The following is a 21,325-nucleotide window of genomic DNA, read 5'->3' on the forward strand; positions in this document are numbered from 1 at the left end:
ACCTAGAAGTATTAACATTCTACAAAAAGTATTTAAAGTAACATTCCAAAAAATTATTTGAAATTCTGTGCAGGAAAGTACTTTTAATGTATGAGCCATGAGTTTGAGACCTAGATTTCAGTGAGATTTTATTATTATTGTCTTGTTGAGATGTTCAGAGGTTTTTGTTTTGTTTTCTTTTTACTTTTTCATTTTTAATTTATTTTATGTTTTTAAATTTGTCCGTTTTCCACTGTGGTTTTTAGGTTAACTTTAGTATTTTGCTCATAAAAGCTTTGTTTTGTGGACACCTGGGTAGCTCAGTGGATTAAGCCTCTGCCTTTAGCTCAGTTCATAACTTCAGGGACCTGGGATGGAGCCCTGCACCAGGCTCTCTGCTCAGCAGGAAGCCTGGTTCCCCGCTCTCTGCCTGCCTCTCTGTCTGCTTGTGATTTCTCTCTCTGTCAAATAAATAAATAAAATATTTTTTTTAAAAAAAGATTATTATTTTTGTCCCAAAAAATCTTTTACTAAAGAGTCCATCACATTCCCCTTATTTTAAATGTCACATTTTATCACATGCTAAATTCCAATTTTAAAATACAGGCTATTTTGGAATTCTATTAGTCTGTTATTGCTTTCTTTTTTTTTTAAGATTTTATTTATTTATTTGACAGAGAAAGAGAGATCACAAGTAGGCAGAGAAGCAGGCAGAGAGAGAGAGGGGGAAGCAGGCTCCCCGCTAAGCAGAGAGCCCAACTCGGGGCTCGATCCCAGGACCCTGAGATCACGACCTGAGCCGAAGGCAGAGGCTTAACCCACTGAGCCACCCAGGCACCCCTGTTATTGCATTCTTAAACTACATCCACATTGTTTTGATTATTATAAATTTATACAGTATATATATATAATACAGATATTGAAGTAAATATCAAGTAGGGAGGTACAGTCATTGCTCATTTTCTTTTCCAAAAGAATTTCATTCAAGTTTTTTCTAATATCCTTTTGAAATTCTGCATTAATTTGGAGAATATTTACATCTTTAAAATTCTGCACCTTCCAATTCTTCCCCATTTATTTATATGTTATTATGTAATTTAATAATCTTTAATAAATATTACTATGTAGAATTATTCCATATTTTACTAGGTTACTCTGTGTTATTTTAGTCTTATTGCTAATGTGCATTAGACACTTTATCTATGACATTTTCTAATTGGTTTTTACTGGAAAGATAGTGACATTTGTATATTGATATTATATCTAGCTACTGTGCTAAACTCTTATAGTTTGCCCGTTGATTCTCATGGATTTTTCTAAATATGTGATCTTATTATCAGCAATTAATGACTGCCTTTTCCATTCTTTCTAATATTAATACTTCCTAATTATCTTTCTTTTCACCTCTCCCCCACCTCTTCCTTCTCTTTTTTCTCCAAATTGTATTGGCTAAGTTCTCCAGAGTAACATTGATTAGTAGAGGTGAAAGCAAGCATCTCTGGGTTCTTCCTGACTTTAATGAGAATGTGTCTAATATTTGATCATTAAGTATCATATGTGCTATATATTTTTAGTAGACACCCTATTTGAAAGTTAAGGAAATTTCTTTCCATCATGTTATTTTTTTAAAATGTAGAATGAGTATTGAATTTGATCTAAGGCTTTTTTAAAAACACCTATTGTGATTATCATGTTTTCTCTCCTTTAATATGTTAATATTGTGAATTCCATTTATAGATATTGCAATGTTGAACCATTCTTCCCATAGTTAAGTCTACTAATAACAATGCTTTCTTTTTTTTTAATACACTACTACATTTAGTTTATTAATATTTCATTTGGGGCTTTTTGTATCTATAGTAATAAATAAGATTGACCTCTATGTCATCACTCTTCACTTGGATAAGTTCTTCATATCAAATTCAAAAATCATACCATATCAAAAATTCTTTAAATATGTCCCTGTCTCAAGTAGTTCATTAGGTTAACCTTGAGAAATGGATTTTCTGAACCCAGAGCTGAAATGTCTGAGTCATATTTTGTCCGTCTAATGGATTCTCATGACATCAAAAAAGTTAACAGTTGTTCTGAACTAGAAGGATCCCAGTAAATTACATCTAGTTTTTCCTTCCAGACTATTCCAGTAATCATCCTCCTTAGGGGAAAAAAATGTATCTGGTTCCCTGCTGTTGCAGCAACATTCAAATGTTAAAGATTTCAATTCTATTCCCACACTGGTTTATCCTGGATCATGACAGCCATACAGAATTGATAACAATAATACTTAAATGCTTATTACATATGAGCACTCCTTTAATCTTCAAAGCAACACTATGTAAAACCACAATTTTACATACAAGAAAATTCAGGGGCAAAAAGATTAAGCAACTTTCCCAAGTTTAGAGAACTAATAAGTAGCAAAGCCAAATTTCTGAATTAGATCAGTCTGATTTAAAAAGCTTATGCTATTAACCACTATACTGCCCTCCAATAACATAAGGAGGGCTATCCTGAATCAGAGAGTTCCACAATATAGTTTACTTCCACTCCTACAACTTCTTCTCAAAGATGGATCCAGTCAAATTCAACTATTTTGCTTAGGAATGGGAATTGCTATATATTGAGACCACCTTTAAGTAGCAGAAATACTACTTTGAGAAGATCAGCAACTTGATGTTGTTTATCACTTCCCAACTGTTGGACCTTGAATAAATTAGATTCCTGAAAAACAGTTGCTCAACCTGTGAAATAAGAAAATAATAATGCCTACTTCCTGAGGGTTTTATGAGCATTAAATAAGCCAATACAAAACAAAACAAAAACAATTACCCAAGTTCTTGGCCCTTAAGTGTTCAAACATGTTTACAATTGCTATCATTATACCAGACAGTAGAGAGACATTTTTCTACCACAGACTATCCAGCTCCTGGATCTCTGGCCACACCTCCAGTTTATGTTCTAATTCTAAAAAGTACTCTAAAACTCTATGCATCTTGATATGTCTATCTAACTGCCAATTAGGCTGAACTAAAAAAAAATAATTCAAGTCAAGTATTGAAAGTTTCCGTATTTGAGAGATCCTCACTTCTAAACTTAGCAAAGACTTAGCAAAGTTTTTAATTTTCAAGAAAAAGAAATCCCATAAGCATCAAAGCAGAAAAATGAGTTAATTTCAAAGGAACAAACCTCAGACTTAACAAGAACATTAAATGTATATAGTAACCCATTTTGCTTGATAATCTCCATCTGTCTCTCCACATCTATCTCCTATCTTCCCAGCAGCATTGTGGGAGGGTGACCTACATAGACTGTATCACCTGTGCTTCTGTGATTTCCAGTTTTCAGTTAGGTTTTGAAAATGGGAGGAAATGGCAGGACATCTGAGGGTACAATGAGAGTAAGGTCAAGCTACTTATTCTTCTCCAACTCTCTCCTCTCCCCAGACATATAGATTAATAATGTTTATGTTTTTCTACCTGTGATGATCTTATCTGGAAGCCCCCTCTCAAAGTTACTGGTCTCACCTGGTTCTAGTTACCATTCTTTCTCTGTGCTTTCAGGCCTATCAATAGTAACAGTTTCCCGCTGTTGCTACACTTTGGTGTCTCACTACCCTTTGCAGGTTCCTTAACTCCACCCATAATTCTGTAAATAGTCTAATCATTAAACTATCTCCCTAGCTGAACCATTTGAGAATTCTATCTCTTTCCTGCAGTGACTCTGATCATCACATTCATGGCAGGATCTAGGAAAAGGTCAGAAGTAGCTCGAGATTATTTCAATGAGAAAAGTGGAAGTGTGAAAGAAAGGCCACCTGAAAGGGGTTAAATTTTTAAAGGGATGCAGCTATTATCAAAGATAAGAATCAGAGGCAAGAAGGAAACAGATCCTCAATGCCCTGGCTTCTCTATCCTTCCTTCTAATCTCCTACCATATGTGGAATATAAAAAAAAATTCATAGAAATAGAGACCAGATTTGTTATTGCCAGAGGCAGGGGTTGGGGGACAAGAATAGGGTAGCGGTGGTGGAAGAAATGGGTAAAGGTGGTCAAAAATTATAAACTTCCAGTTATAAAATAAATAAGTAATGGGGATGTAATGTACACTACAGTGACTATAGTTAACAATACTGTGTTGTATATTTGCAAGTTGCTAAGAGATTAGATCTTAAAATTTCTCATCACAGGAAAAAAAATCTTTTTTTTTTAAGATTTTTACTTATTTATTTGACAGACAAGATATCACAAGTAGGCAGAGAGGCAGGCATAGAGAGAGGGGGAATCAGGCTCCCTGCTGAGCAGAGAGCCCTATGTGGGGCTCAATCCCAGGAAGCTGGGATCACGACCTGAGCCAAAGGCAGAGGCTTTAATCCACTGAGCCACCCAGGCACCCCCATGACATGTAATTTTTAATCTAATACCTTATCTTCAAATATTTACACTTTCTAGTGTTTATTACACTACAATTTATGCCTCAACTGTGTATGAGATTTTTCTGGGTCAGCTATGTCATGGCCTACAATCTAAAATGTTTTGAGTTCATTCTCCAACTCAGTTTATTCTTGAACCAATCACTCTATCAGGTTAATGGAAGGATTACTCAAAGGACAGGAAGAAGCATTGCCGGTGATGAATTAAATACTGTACAAACTCTCTTTTGAGTAACCCAGTCATTTTCATCTATCTCCTTTTCTTCTTACTACTACAGTTCAGCTAACAGCTCAGGGCTGTTTAAAAGTTAATAAAAGAGATGATGCAGGATTGCTAAGTGTCCTCTGGGAGCTGGTGATGGGACTTTGTCATTGGCATATTCTTTTGCACCGCTGGCCATTAGCAGGATGCGCAATAGACGAAGAGTGTTTTACTTGGAAAAGAGTACATAAGTCTCACTCCTGGCAACATATGTTCCTCCACACAAGCACTCCATACAGTGTAAAATGCTGCAAACACACCCTAATTTTCCCTGAACCCATGTGAACTCTGACCAACCATCTGTTCTTCCTCTACCTTTGGTATTGGTACATCCCAGCTCATCTGAAATGAAAATTGACAAAACCTTCTTGCATGAAACAAGCTGGAAAGATAATAATAGAGGTGTCTGTGATGTCTACTTGAACAAGAAAAGGAATTTCAGATATCTTTCTGGTTTGCATATTCATTGTGTGACTGCTGTTCTGCTGCAAAGCAAGGACACTGGCCAGCTGCAACAGTAAATCTTCTCTGTTGAGGCTGAGGAGGTGCTCAGATGGATGGCAGCCCAAGAGATCCAGCGTGCGCTAGATCCTGGAGCTGGAGATCAGCTATCCTTTTCTATAATTCTTACCCCTCTCAAAGGAAAGGCATAGATGTCTTTTTAATAGAAAGTGTTTCTGTGTAGAACTCTAGCTATGTCCCTACTAGCAATTACCCCAAATAGGTTGATTTTGGGGGAATAAGCTGTGGGTTATTTGAAGTAATACAATAATTTAAAAAAAGAACATCTGATCAAAACAGACTGATCAGAAATTGGCATTTTTGAAAGAAGAAAAATATTCTAGGGTTCATGAAGCTTGCGGGGAAATTCAAAGAACTGCTAAGTCAGAAGTGTTATAACTTGCACGTAAAATATCTGAGGTCCTTTTAGTACTTTCCAAAGGCACAGTAATGACATGTCAAATAACTGAAAGCATTAGCTACTTGAAGAAGAATCTTGCCATCACCTTGGGATGAATTCTCCTAAAATTCCCACTTGAAAAGGGCTAGTCATCCTTAGCAAAACTGTAAAGTCAGTAATTTGGCTTCCACATTTCCAGACTTCCCTTTCTCACCCTGCCAGTGCCCACCACTCTTACTTTCAAGCAGGAAAAACTCTTGGACTCTGTCCTTTCTACTAAGAAAATCTGCTCTCAAAAAGGTGTAACTCTGTAACTGTGGCCATGGCCTCTGTTGAGAAGATTGGATTATGGAATGAAAGGCTCTGTCACCTTCTAAAATATTTTTACTCATCTGCCAGTAGGTGGGAGAAGTGATATATTTTTAGGAATGTGACCCCTGAAATCCTACTCCTTGGGTTTCTACTTTTCTGTCTAGAGCAAATTTTGAGGCTTGACTAATTTTGCAGGCACAAAGCCGCCGGGTCCCAGACAAAATTTTCCAGCAGTGTTTCATCTCCTACTTCCTTTTGGGTGAGGCTCAGACCCACTGATGGAGTTCTGGAAAATCATGGTCGATTACTCCTTGTGTTTATCCGTCTGAAACTGTTACATTGGCTAATCTATTGGTGATGATTTGGGTCTAACTTCGGCCAATATACTGTCCTTATTGTAAAGAATCTAACTCTAAACTTAAATTCCAGGCAGATGCCCATAAAAATTGATTGCTTGGCCTTAAAAAGATATTCTCCCTGGAAACTCAAAAGAAGGTAAAGTCATCATTGACGGGGTGGGACTTGGTAGAGGTGAAGAGCAGACCTCGAGACAGGTTTCACTGTGATCACAAGTTTCCAGCCAGTCTGAAGTAGTTTACAAAAAAGAATATTTCATCTTAAACTCCCACATAGGAAACTTTTCATGGTCACGTTTCTCTCCCGGGACTACAAGCTCTTCCAAGCACACCACACCCTTGCACTATGTAGGCCAATAAGAGTTAAACTGAGATTCCTTTAAGGTCCCACGAGGGTCTGATCTTGCCAAGTTTTTCCAGTGGAAAGTTTCAGATGTTTCTATTTCTGATCTAATGGCAAGGCTCCTTCGCCTTCCTTTCTGTTCCCTTCATGCACTCCTTTGCTTTAAGTTGTGGGTGGAATAAAATTACAGAAGATCTCTCCTTGTCCATCTTTAGATCTATAGGAGGGATGGTGGTAGAGAATATCTTACTTGTTCTTAATCATGTGGGCCTACATCATCTCACAGGCCATCTTCCCTCTGCCTCATCTCTTATCCTAGAAGGTACTTTTGTCCCACATTTCCTCTCACCATTTCAATTTCCCTTTTTCAAGTTGCTTTTACAATCTCTCCTTTCCCATCCTCTTGACCCTCCCACCAGGCTGTAAGTCAATTCTACTATTCTAGGATCATAGGTTCTCCTATAATCCGTTCTTTTTTCTCTGGCATATTTAACACCAATGATAATCCTTCCTCCATCTATGCTCTGGGTTTTCCATGATTCTGAAGGATCAAAGAAGTACAAAGAAAATTAAACAAAGTACAAAGAAAATTAAATATCTCAGTGCTTTGGGGGTAAGTACCTAGGATGAATCATTTCTACAGGAAGAAGATATTTTTTGTGAGGGAAAGCTAAGTGCCTTGACTTGTTGACCCCTAAGAGCTCCAAATCTGTGTGGAATGGCAATGGGGCACTTACTCACTGAGGAACTTAACTTCATGAATGCTCCCTTTTAAAACAATGCCTTGACTGAGAGCTCCAGGGAAGGCCAGTGTTGACATGTTTTGAGAAAGTTAATGCAAAGTAGTGATAAGCATTTGTCAATCCCCTGCTGTTCTCCTGCCATCTGCTCTCCTGAGCTTGAGGGAGAAATCACAGGTTTATGACATCCTATTTAGGGCACTGCTTTTTCTCATCAGAGAGCAAGGGGAAACTCTCTCTCCAAGTGCTTTGTCCTGTTGAGGCTGAGGTGTGGCATTGCTCACCCTCCCCAGGCAGCAGTGTTCAAGAGGACTCCATCTGGAAATGTTTCCTTTTGATGTATTCAGATGTGTTCAGACACACCAGCAGAAATGAATCACACCCTATGTAAGTACCATTGTGCCCTAAATAAGAAATCTAGACTAGAGCCTGCCAAGAGGCGAATTAGAGGCACTGGTCATGTGACCTGTCCTTACTCTGAACTGCCTAGCAGGAATCATTATCCTTGCTGGAGGGAGATTTAGCCTTCAGATACTGTCCCTTGATTACTCAAGCATAGGAACAGTGGGAGGGAGTGCTATACAACAGAATTGCCTAGTGACACAGCTCTCAGTTTGCCATTCAGAAACAGCCAGGAATTTTGTCCCCTTTTTCACTCTGAGTGAACTAGCTGAGCAAGTGGGAACAGTAGGACTAAGGAGAGAGTCTTTTATGTAATTCTTTTGATGACATGGGAAAATATCTCCAGAAGAAATTAAACAAAAAAATCAAGGAAATAGACCATTTCACCCCAAAATAAGACAGTGGGATAAAAGTCTGAATATAAAACATCACTTAGAATCATCCCATAGGAAATGAAATGTTCCGATTGCACATACCTAGTGGCAGATGAAATTCATGGCTAGAGGTCAGTAACAGTATTAAAGGGTATCATAAATGTTGACAAAGAGAGTGGTAACTGAAGAGGGGAATCTTTCAGAAAGTGGAAAATAAATAAGGAAGGAATAGCTCTTTTCGGGGCACCAGTGACTTCTATATTGACAAATCCAGTGGAAACTTCTCTATTCTCTTCTGAACTACTCAAAAATATTTAACATGCTTTAACACTTCTTTCTTGTTGATAACCTTCTTTCTCTTCTCTTCTTTGACACCATACTCTCTAGTTATTCTTCATCAGTCTCCTTCACTGGGTACTCCTCTCCCTACCCTTTAAATGTGATTGAGCCCTGGTGCAGACTTCTGGTTCTCTTCTTTTGAGAGAAAATAATAGCATAGTAGTTAAGACAATGGACTTGGAAGCTAACCTTCCTGGTTTTGAATCCTATCTGTTATTACTTAGTATGAAATTATGCAATTGGCCTAATCCATCTTCATCTGCAAAGTAGAAATAATTACAGCACTTATTTCATGGTGTTTTAAAGATCAAATGAATATATATATGTGTGTGTGTATATATACACATATATATATATGTATATAAAACACTTAGAATAGTTTCTAAAACATAATAAACCCTATATACATATTTGTTATTATCATTATCACCATTACTATTATTTGTTATTGTCCTTATCTATACTCTTCCTTCAGTAATCTCACCCATTCTCATTATCTTAAATACTATACAAGGCAAATGACTCTTAAATTCATATCCCACAACTCTGACCTCTCCTATGACATCCGAACTCATAAGTCTTTGTATTTGATATTTCTTCTGATATATAGTAGGCATTTTAAATTTAACATGTGTCTTAGCTCAGGCTGCTATAACAAAATACTATAGACTGATGGTTTAAACAACATATCTCACAGTTCTGGAGATATCCACATACCAGGAAGTTTAAGATTAAGATGCCAGCAGATTCTGCTCCTGGCAAAGATTTTCTTCCTAGCTTGCAGTTGGCTGCCTCCTCACTGTGTTCTCACATGGCAGAGAAAAAGAGCATGAAAGAGAGCTCTGGCCTCTCTTCCTTTTCTTAGGCCCCACCCTGATGACTTCAGCTAAAGTTAATCACCTCCCAAAGACCCTAACTCCAAATACCATCATATTGGCAACTAATGCTTCAATGTATAAATTTGAAAGGATACAAACATTCAGTTCATAACATGGCTAAAGTATAACTCTTGTTTTTCCCCCCAAATGTGCTCCTTTCCCAGACATTCCTATGTCACCATCTACCCAGTTGTTCAAATCCAAAGATAGGAATCATCCTTAATTCCTCCATTTTCATTGTCCTAATATCCAATCCGTTAGCCAGTTATAATGGTCCTACCTCTGGAAGATATCTCAAATATGACCATTCCTCTCCATTTCCACTGCTACCACACTAGTTCCAGTACTGGAACTTTTGACCTAAACTACTTCAATAGGATGCTAATCTACATGCCACACAACAGCCAAAGTGGGCTGTTAAAAATATAAATCACACTAAGCCACTCCCTCACTTACAACCTAGTTATAAGCTTCCCATTGCATTTGGATTAATCCAAAATCCTCAACAGGGACAGCAAGACCTTTAAGGATCTGTCTGTGCCTGTCTGTCCAACCTCTTTTTCTACCTCTCTGCTCCTCACTCTCTAGATGCCAACCATCTTACCCACCTTTCTCTTCTTTGAATAATTTCATCTCTTTCTAAACTCAAGGAACTTATATTCTCCTTCATCCTAGAATAGCCATCCTTGGCTCTTCACAGGACTAGCTCCTCCTCATCTTTCAAGCCTCAATATCAGCAGCAGTCTTCAGATGCCTCTCTGGACTATCCTTTCTATATCAAACAGCCTTCCAGTTACTCTATTTATTCACTGTATAAATGTTATATACATATTTTTAACTTGTTTATTCCTTTATTTCATTCCTCTTCAACACTAGAATATAACTACACAAGGTGAGAACTTTGTTTTCTTCACTGTGTATACCCAACAAATATTATAGTGTCTGCCACATATCAGTTGTACAACAATTATTTGCTGAGTGAATGAATGGATGGATCAATGAATGAATGAATGAAACCAAGTATTGAGTGCTTTTACTGTTATAGGTACTTTAAAAACATAATTTTATTCAATGATCAAGATAAGACTTTGAAGTATCTCTTATTTTTACTGCACAAAAGAAGAAACTAAGGCTCAAGAAAATTGTATAACTCCCAGGATCATACAGCTAGGCAGGGCCAGGATACAAATCCAAGTTTTCTAATTCTAAAAGTTTTGTGCTTTCTCTTTGAGCAAAATTTGTTTATTCATTCATTCAACAGTTACTGAACATCTATTTTGCATCAAACACTGTGCCAGGTTCTGGGGACATGGAAATGAATGAAACACCGCCTCTGCCTTGCACAGAATTTTCAATCTAGTTGTGGATATAGACAAGTAACCAGATAGTTATACTAGTAGCAATAAATGCTACATTAGCTATACTGGGGAAGGGAGAGATAGTAAAGTAAAGGCTTTGGAGACCAGAGGCCTGGGTTTGAATTCTAGTTCTGCCACTTTCTTTGTTGCTTTTGACAAGTTGTTTAAACCAATGCCTCAGTTTCTTTATCAGCAAAATGATACCTATCTTAAAAAATGATTATGAGGATTACATGAGTTAAAACATGTAAATTCCTGGCACATAAGAGCTACTTAATAAATGTTAGCTGTTGTTAGAGGTGTATAAGAGGGGGGACAAGACCAGTAAAGCAGGGTTCAATGAAACCTTCACAGAAAAGGTAAAATCTGAGCTGAGCTTTGCAGAAATACTAGATATAGTGGTCAGGTAGGTTTAGAAGGCTAGGAAAGGCACCCCAGGTAGAGGAAAACACATTCAAAGGCCCTTTTCCTGCCAGCCTATTTCAGGTTTATCAGCCCAATCACAATTTATTCAGAAATGTGACACTGTGAACTCTGTTCTTCCTCTAAGCTAAAATGGCTTTCATATAAATCATGTGGATCCAGAATCCCTAAGATATATAAAATGAGACCGAAGGGAGAGGCAGAAGTGGGAGCTCTGGATAGGCTGGTGGGCATAGAAAAAAGGCAGGGCATAAAGAAGCATATCCTATACACATTGGTCTCTTTCCAAGTGCCTTGCGGCTGGGATGGTGGCTCAGGAGGACAAGGAGAGAGCCAGAGAGGACACCAGAGTCCCAAAGGAGGGAGAGAACTACTACTGAGTTAAAACAGTTGGGGCTGATGGAAAAAAGACAAAGAGAGGTAGAAACAGAACAAACATAAAGTGAATTTACAACTCTTCAAAGTATGCATTCCCAATTAAACCAGCTTTATACAGTTTCCCAGACAAAGTCCTAGCAATCATTTGAAGAGTTCCTTTAAATCGCATTTGCCATGCAGGCAGCCTACAGAGAACAAACCACTGTGTTGTGGCTGTAACTTTTGTAGAGACATTTCTGGAAGAGTCCTGTGAATGAGCCAGATAAAGGACTGCCAGTGGGCCAAGGATCCCTGCCCTTGGCCTCAGCCCACATCAGAGAGTTGAAGGGAAAAAGGAAGGGACCAGCCTGCAGCCCAGTTTGTAACTGAAGAGAGGCAAGTCTGATGTTTGGCAGTCTAAACTCACAAAGAGAATTTTTAATGTCTCATGATGCCTCTTGCTTGACAACATCTGCAGGAATTGGCCAACACAATGTGACATTTTGGTATCTAGAATCAGGATATAATTTCTTCCTGGAGTCTTCGCTCTATTTCCCTGGGATGTGACAGGATTTGATGATGATGACAACTGGTGTTTAGGGCCTGTCTTGCTTTTTATGCATTCATGATTACTGTCTGTATGCAAACTTTATAGCATTCCCTCACTGTCTGAAAGCAGCTAGAGGAGCTGTGAGCCATGGTGTGGAGGAAGGAGGAAGCATGCAAGCTTACTGAGAACCAAAGATTTGAAAATCCAAAACAGGGTCTTAGAAGCCATTTGGTATGTAAGGAAGGAAGGTACACCTGGAATGGCCATGTGAGTTCCCAAAGTTACACAGTTAGTGACAGACTCCTGATCCGATTTCAACCAGTGTTTTGTTCCATCTGAGGGAAGCATTGGCCTGAAAATTGGCTTCATTAAGACAGCTAAGCACAACTTTTAAGAAGGAAGCTGCATGATTCATGTTAATTCTCTTGATTTTGCTATAATATATTATTATTCTGTCAGGAAGCTCCAGAGAAAAGAATGTAATTTCTCATGCCAACAGGTTACTGACCTGTGTGGCATAGACATTTTAAAGGTGGCTTAGAGTAAAATTCAAAAGATTTAAAATAACCCTCTCAGCTGCAAAACAAACCTGTCCTTTTTAAATTGCCTTCCTAGGCCTTTCAGCCTGAGGACGCCAAGGACTTTTGAATAGCCCTTACAGTCCTCAACAAGTCAGCCAAATTGATTTGTTCCCTCCTTTCCCCTTTGTACCCCATTCTTATTTCCCCTCCTTTCCAATATTCCCCAGGCCACCACTTGATCAGTGTTCCCGTCTTCCTCCAAACTGCTCTCCCTAGACAGTATCCCATCCTCCCAACTATTCCAAACATTCCTACTTTAATTTATTTTATTAAGTACTTTTTCCATGCCAGGTACTTTGTACATGGTATATCACTTAATCCCTGCAATTCCCTCTAGGATTCCTGCCCTCACCCCCAGCATCCAGGCAAAACTTTCCTATCCCAATTCCATGCTTGAATTGCCAAGGTAACAGCTACTTATCTGACAAATAAATTTGCGCTAAGATGTTAAATGACACCCCTAGAAGCACACTATGTAGACATTTCTAAACCCCTGTATTGGCTTTATTGGAAAACTATGGTTTGCCCAAGAATCCAATTCAGTGTTCTTCATAATAATAATATCCTCTATTTATAAAGCTTGTCAAAGACCTTTCACATAATTACCGAATATTATCCCTTAGCTGTGTTGAGGTGATAATGAGGACTTTATCCACTGCCATATAATACAAAGACATGTTTTTAGTTAAAAGCTGCCCTTTAACTATTCCAAATTACCTGTTGTTTCTTCTGAGGTCCTGACTCTGTTCTGACAAATTCTGCCTCACTGACATTGGAAGTCAGAATGCTCAGGCCACCTAGAGTTTGGGGGTTGGGGAGGAGAGCAAAGGCAGTAAGAAGCCCAGGAAAGTCAGAAGAAATGTTAAAAACATGGTCTCCTAACCATGTCCCACAGTTTAATTCTGTAAGGGCCTGAACCTCGTGCCATATCTCTAGCCCAGCCACCCTGGCAGCTGCTGCAGCCCATACCAACTCCCACCTCAGGCGAAGGATTTGGCTTTAATCTCTATCCCCTCTCCTATCACTAGCACAGTCTGAGGCAAAGAGGCAGACCTAACTGAAGCCCTACCATCAGGCCTTCCCAAGACACTAAAATGGTGTGTTTTCCCCCATCAAAAAGAGCATTCCTCAAGGCATATCTATGCCCCTTCCCCAACACCACCAACACCAGTCTGACAGTGAGAGCTTCTTCAGGGTAAAGCAATGTCTTCTCTAGTGGGTGGACACCTAACAAGAAGAAAGAGTAACAAGTAACATTGATGTTAGAAGTCATTGATTCTTCTCCTACCCACTTAAGCCCCCATGTTGCATCACCACTTCCTCATATCAGGGAGATCATATGATAGTTGTCTTTCTCAGAAGGACAGAACTAGAAGAAAATTTTGAGATCATCTAGATCAGCAGATCTTAAACCTTGGCATGTATCAGAATCACCTGGAAGACTCACCGAAACACAAATTCTGGGCCCCAAACTAAAGTTTCAGATTCAGCACAATCATCATTTTGAATAAGCTTCCTAATGATATTGATGCTCCTAGTCCAGAAGTCAAACTCTGAGAACTATGGTGCTCATCTACTCTATACATGTCACAGGTAAGGACACTGAGTCCCAGAGAAGGGAAAGAACATCTTCACTTTACTGATGGGAAAACGATGAGCAATTAAGTTATCTGCCCAAGGATACACAACCAGGAAGTGGTACTGACTTAAAATGTGGCAGCCCAATGCTAGTCTCTACATTTCATTATGCTAATGCTATGTCTAAGGTTATGGCTTTTGGAGTCTATGTTTGAATCTTGGCTCTACCATTTCCTAGCTATATGACTTTGGATAGCTTACTCCATATATTAAATGGAGATAGTAATCATACCTATTTCCTGAGATTATTGTGAGAGTGCAATTAGATACTATGTGTAAAAATACACATGGGTGAACATTTTGCCCTGTGCCTCACCATAGTAAGTGATCAATAAATGGCAGTTGCTATCATCTTCATGGCTGGAGTTGTTTTTGTTGCCAGTTAAGGAAGCTAGGGACACCCTTTCTTTTGGCTTCATGTTCCCAAGTGGAGAAATATCTAGCATAACACAGATGGCTTCTCTTCAGCCTCTCATTTTTTTTTCTCTCTCAGGAGGAGGGAATTCTGATTGGGGGATTTGGGAGCAGGAACAGGCCATGTGTAGCCAGTAGAGATCTATCTGCTCTTAGAGGGGATGAACTCTCTTCTATTTGCTGCCATAAAATCCCCTTTCTGGGCAAGACCTACAGTTTTCTTGAATTTCTTGATCCTAGAGGGGTACCTCTGCCAAATTCTGAAGTTCAGAATTAAGAAGGCTACTTGGTAAGCATATATAAATCACTTCCTCTAGCACTTCCATCAGAAATAAAGCTCTTTGAGCTCTGCCTGCTTTACTTCTTTGTCTCTAACTTTAGAACCAGAGGAAGAAAAGAAAAGATGTCATTTATTGGGCTACCTCAAACCTCTGCATTTTTATTACTTATTCAGGTGAGTTAGTGGAAGAGTTTATACTGAACCTAAGTCTCTAAACTCCTATTCCAGTATTTATTAATTATCCTGGATTTATTATATTGAAAATGCCTTCAGAGTTGCATTTCACTTAGTTCGCATTTTGTAAAATTTTACTGAGGTATAAAATATACATAAAAAGCACAAATCACGAGTGTACAGCTCACTGAATTTTCACAAATTGAACATATTCATGTAACCAGCACCCAGATCAATAACTACTGTAGCAGAAGCCCTCTTACTGACCCCTCTAGGTACCACCCCCTTATTTCCTTCTATTTTTTTAATAGAAAGATGAAATCTTCCATCACTGAGCAAATTATTTTCATATCCTACCATCACATAGTCTTGGGTTGAATTAAGAAATCAAATCAGTCCTCTCAATCTTTGTTAAACAATCTCCTCTCCACAACCTATGTAATTTGAATACCACATAAATGTTTCCAGCATCATGTAAATACATCCTATGCATTTGCTGCAATTGTCAATGCAAGATTCAAAGCCATGCAAACATCTTCCTTTCATTTTCATTGGAAGCTGTGTTTCATTCAGGAGGGAATCAGGCAGGTAGACCAAGAAATAGGCACAAGCTCTAAGGAAAAGAGGTTATGTTCTTTAGCTGGAGAGGAGATGGGCTGAGGACTGCTGAGATCTGTGGGTACGCCCACCCACCTCCTTGACCTTCCAGATCTTGTAGTAATGCATACTACCCTTACCTCCACACTCCACACACACACACACACACAGAGAGGGAGAGATGGGGTGGCAACCACTAAACCAGAACCTTGTGCCATATACAAATTGACAATTAATAAGTGTTTTTGTCATGAAGGATATTGATTAATTCTATCTGAGAGGTAGCTAAGATTTACATTAAGAATCCTAAATCATCAGGTTTATTCTCAGGAAATCCTTCCATTGAGACCTGGGTGGAGAAAGTAGTTGAGGATCCTAGTGGCTCACCATCATTCTTAGAATAAAAACCAAATCCTTCATTATGATCTACAGTTATCTATACCACCCTCTCTCTTTCTTTCACTCTCCAGTTAAACTGGCTCCTCTTCTATTTTTTGCTATACCTCTGTCTGAAATTTTCTTATTACCTGGTCTTTGCAGGTCAATTCCTGAGCCATTCTAGAATTAACTTCAGTGTCACTTTCTCAGAGAAAACACAAATGACCACCTCCCAATCAATTTCTTCTATTTAATTTTCTTCAAAAACACTTATGGTGACCAGAAAATTATATCTTGTTACTTGTATTTGTTAATTATCTATCTCCCTCACTCGGAGGTAGGGTCCTAGGAGGTAAGAGTAGGGATTTCATCTGACTTGTTCACCACTGTATCCCAGTATACAGGAACATTGCTTGGAACATAGTAAATATACAATAAATATTTCTTGAATGAATGCATGAATTGTTTTAAACTATCTGTATGCCCTGAAATCATGAGATATAATTTGTGACATTATTTTTTAGCAGTCTCTGAAAAGTAGAGACTTTGAAACCAGCCAAACCTAGGCTCAAATGTTACTGGTTTTTTCCCTTTACTGATAAACCTGAGTGAACTTGAGCAAGATTCTTAACCTCTCTGAGCCTGTTTCCTCTTCTTTAAAATTATCATGATCTCTGCCTCACATAGCTGTTGTAGTGATTAAATGCTGTAACATATATAAAGCCCACAACACAGTGAGCTAGAACATGATAGATCTCAATGCACACTCTCCCTGCTTTCTCCCAAACCACTCCTTGCTGTTATATGCCTCTCCATATGCCCTGATTGTTCTTTTTGTCTAAGTGTGTATAAATATTCACCTCCTTTTCTCCTCTCCTTACTCTCACAAACTGTCCAAACCAAACAACCATAGCAACAACAAAAAATTCTGATGTCTGCCAAGACCACATAGAAGAAGCACCATTTAAGTTCGCATTTCTGCTGTGACTGGTCTTGTTTCCTGCCTATCATCTGTCTCCTTCCACTGCCTCCTGTTGTGAAGAAATCAAGCTGAAGTGCTGTAAGTATGGACTTTAAGTCATAATAAATCATTCAGATGTCAGGAGTCCTAATCTGCCAATCTGAGGGCAGGGAGATTGATTAGAAGGCTTAAAAGCTTCACCTATCATTTGTAAAACTTTGTTCATTCTCCTTTCTCTCCTCATCCTCCGCTCTTTCTTATCCTTTTTGTTTTAATTTTAGTTTAGTTTTGTTTGTTTTGTTCTTCTTTTTTTTCCTAAGGAAGATTGGGAGACGCATCAGTCTCCTTTCCAGGGTCCTGGGATCAACCCCTATTGGGCTCCCTGCTCAGTGGGAAGCCTGCCTCTCCCTCTTCTTCTACCCCTCCCCCCCAACTTGTGCTTGCTCGCTCTCTCTCTCTCTAATAAATGAAAAAAAAATCTTTGAACAAAAAAATGTCTGCTACAATTCTGCCATGTAAAGCTTCAGTCACTGTGGAATAAGCACCAGAAGTACTGTAGAAGTCATCTGATTCGATACCTTAATTTCATAGAAGAATTGAGACTTACAGAGGAGCCTTGGCACTTGCCCAAGCTCAGAGAATTGAGGGCAGAACCAAAGCAAAGCTCTAAGTCTTCTGACCCTTTGCTTTGTGTTCTTTCACTAGACAAAACTGTACCCTCATTGGAGTTCAGCATCTAAAAGGAAGGACTGGGGCAGGTAATTCAGGCCTTTATAGAGACTCAGTATATGTGTCTTCCTTCTATTTGTCATAGATATTTAGAAATGGTAAGAGAATGTACCAATCAGGGTCTCAGCAAGAAATAGGCAGGCATGCTCAAACTAAATAATTTGAGGGAAGTTTAATAAAGGAATTATTTACAAAGGTGTGGTAAACAACAAAAAGAGATAACAAAATATTGGGAGATTTTAGAGGGGAGTTATCTCCTCAGGCCTGAAAAAGCAACAAAAGGAAAAAGAAAGGTTTCCATGGAGAGGGCTTCCTGACTGGAGTTGTGACCCCTCCTTGAAGAACCTAATCGGCCCATGGCATCCTGAAGGATGGAAGCTAAATGAAAAAATACCCGCAACTTAATTTTCCTCCCTCTGATCTCCTACTAGTATTCTCTATTGCTCTAACCCACCAGGAAGGCAGAGAACAAGGAAATCCAGTGATGGAATCTATACAGATCAGTCTTCCAGAGCACAGAGTAGGACAGAAAAAGATAAAGAGGCAAAGGGAAGATGTCCAACACAATTTGACCAGGGATATCTGGAAACACTTACTGAGCAACTATTACATTGTAGATATTATTCTTAGAAGTTTTCAGATTGCACTTTTTCCTAACAACAAAACTTTGCCATAAGTAATATTTTCCCCATTTTACAAATAAGAAAACTGAGGCTAAAATGGGTTAGGTCACTTGTTCAAGATGATGCAGCTAGTATTTGAATCCAGGCTTGTCTCACTCCAAACCCTGTGCTCCTAACTACTTCATAGTATTGCCTTGATAACAAGTCTTCTCCTGTGTATTAAGAACCAAGTGATAAATACTATCCAAGCAACCTCAGATATATAAAGAAAACTATACTACTTCTTAATTCTTTCTTTTTAAAAAGACTTTATTTGTTTGAGAGAAAAAGTACAGGAGACAGCATGAGTAGAGGGAGGGGCAGAGGGAGAAACAGACTCCCCACTGAGCAGGGAGCCCAAGGTGGGGCTCCATCCCAGGACCCTTGGATCAGGACCTGAGCAAAGGCAAACACTTAACCAACTGAGCCATCCAGGCACTCCACTTAATTCCTTCTTAACCACCTTCTCTAAACTGCCTAGTCCTTATTATCCCTGCAACCTCTACTGAAGTTAATGGACAACTATTTTATTAACTAATAATTTAGTATTGATTGACACAATTTTAAGGTGTAACTACTTCCAAAGGAATCTGCATTTTAATAAAGAACTTCTCTCAGGGCACCTAGGTGGCTCAGTGGATTAAGCCTCTGCCTTCGGCTCAGGTCATGATCTCAGGGTCCTGGAATCAAGCCCCACCAAGGGCTTTCTGCTCAGCAGGGAGCCTGCTTCCCCCTCTCTCTCTGCCTACCTCTCTGTCTACTTGTGATCTGTCTCTCTCTCTCTCTCTCTGTCAAATAAATAAATAAAATCTTTTTTTTTTTTTAAAGATTTTATTTATTTGACAGACTGAGATCACAAGTAGGCAGAGAGGCAGGCAGAGAGAGAGGAGGAAGCAGGCTCCCTGCTGAGCAGAGAGCCTGATGTGGGACTCGATCCCAGGACTCTGAGATCATGACCTGAGCCAAAGGCAGCGGCTTAACCCACTGAGCCACCCAGGCGCCCATAAATAAAATCTTAATAAAAAAAAAGAACCTACCTCTTGTCATTTCATTTCCCTTCATACATCCCCCAGAGTAACTATATAAAAAGGAAGACTTTTGAACTCACAAAAGCACACAGAAGAATGGTGGTTGCCAAAGACTAGGGGGAACATGGTAAATGGGAGATCTTGGTCAAAGGGTAGAAATTTCAGCTATAAGGTTAATTAGTTCTGGAGATCTAATATATAGCATGGTGACTGTATATACACAACATGGTTAATAATATAGTATTGTATGTCTGAAATTTGCTAAGAAGGTAGATCTTAAGTGTTTTCACACAAAACAGTAATTATGTGAGGTGATGGATGTGTTAATTAGTTTGATTGTGGTAATCACTTCACAATGTATACATATATCAAACCGTTACATTGTACACCTTAAATGTATATATATTTTTATTTGCCAGTTACACCTCAATAGAGCTGAAAAAAATAAATATAAAAGGAAAACCTGGAAAATAAAGACTTACTGCTGAGTTGGAGAGGCGGATGAGTCTTGCCTTAGTCAATAAAGAGTTAGAGAATGCATTTGTCACAGGAAGTATAAATTTACACAATGACTCAAGTACAAAAAAAAATCAACCTAATGTTCTATATCTGACTTCATCTTGTTTTGGAGCCCAAATTCTCCCAGTATCTGTCAAGTTAATATTCAATCAATTTAAAGTTCAAACTTCCCATTAGGGCTGCCTCTATTTTCTCAAAATATCTTCTCTTCCCCTTCCTCAAGATGGCATTGGGGTGCAGAGGAAAGCTTATATAATCTCTTTGCACTGGAGAAGGAACCTCAGTATTGCATGTTGATCCTTGTTCTTTTCTGACTTCTACTGAGTTTGCCTCTAACCATACCTGATCATTGTGTGTCTTGCATAAGTGACCATTGTGTAGTGTCTCAGGGCCACCTGGCTTCTGAGGAATCATGAGAGGAGATACTGCTAATGACCATGAACCTTGCCATTACTCTGATGGTAAGATTCTTAGACTCAGCATCCACTTCTTTTAACCCCAGTTCTCTTCTGAGCCACCTATAATTTCTTTACTCTAGTGTTCTCCACCAGGGCACATGAGAACTTAAGATCTAAATATATCTCTAAGAAAATATATAGGATACAGCTAACTCTTCTTTTTAGACAAAAAATTATTTTAAAGCATTTACCATGTTACTGTCACTGACTGGTGTGGGTGGCAGCATATAGTAAGTAACAACAAACACTCCAAATCAGTTTCTAATACCACAAATTTTCTATAAAACAAAGCCATTTCCAAGCCATGGACAATCATTTTTGGCAACTTTCAATGCAATAATGCATCATCATGTCCAATCCTTTTTTCATTGGGTCTTAGAATAGAATATTGTGGCTGTTTTTTGTCTGAGTACCTAGGGGTTAAACTGAAACCCTATTATTTTTCACAATTTATGGCTGGAAATCCTATGAGTTCAATTTCCTGCCTTACTGAGTAGAGTATAGTAAGTTACATTAGTGAACAAAATTTAATATTTGAAGATTGAAGATATTGCTGGGTCTCGGAGTCATCTTTCCAACTATCAATGGCATCAGCCCAGACCAGTGATGTTGCTATAAAAGACTTAGAGATTGTGTTTAACTCATAGTGAACGCACAATGTACTAGAAATACTATTTTTTAAAAGACTAGAACACGATTATCTATTGATACACCTCTTTCTGCAAAAATATAATTTAGAAAGACGTTCAGATAATTAAGAGTATGGTTAAAGAAAGTTGTATTAGTGCTTGCTTCAGCAGCACATATACTAAAGAACGTTGTATTACTCACTTGGATACTTATTTGAAGCTCATTGGAATGAGATTTTGAACTATATTAAATGAAATTTTATTTCAAATGATG

This window comes from Mustela putorius, unplaced genomic scaffold (assembly GCF_011764305.1).
Source record: "Mustela putorius furo isolate JIRA1106 unplaced genomic scaffold, ASM1176430v1.1 tig00000842_pilon_pilon_pilon, whole genome shotgun sequence".
Classification (NCBI taxonomy): Eukaryota; Metazoa; Chordata; class Mammalia; order Carnivora; family Mustelidae; genus Mustela; species Mustela putorius.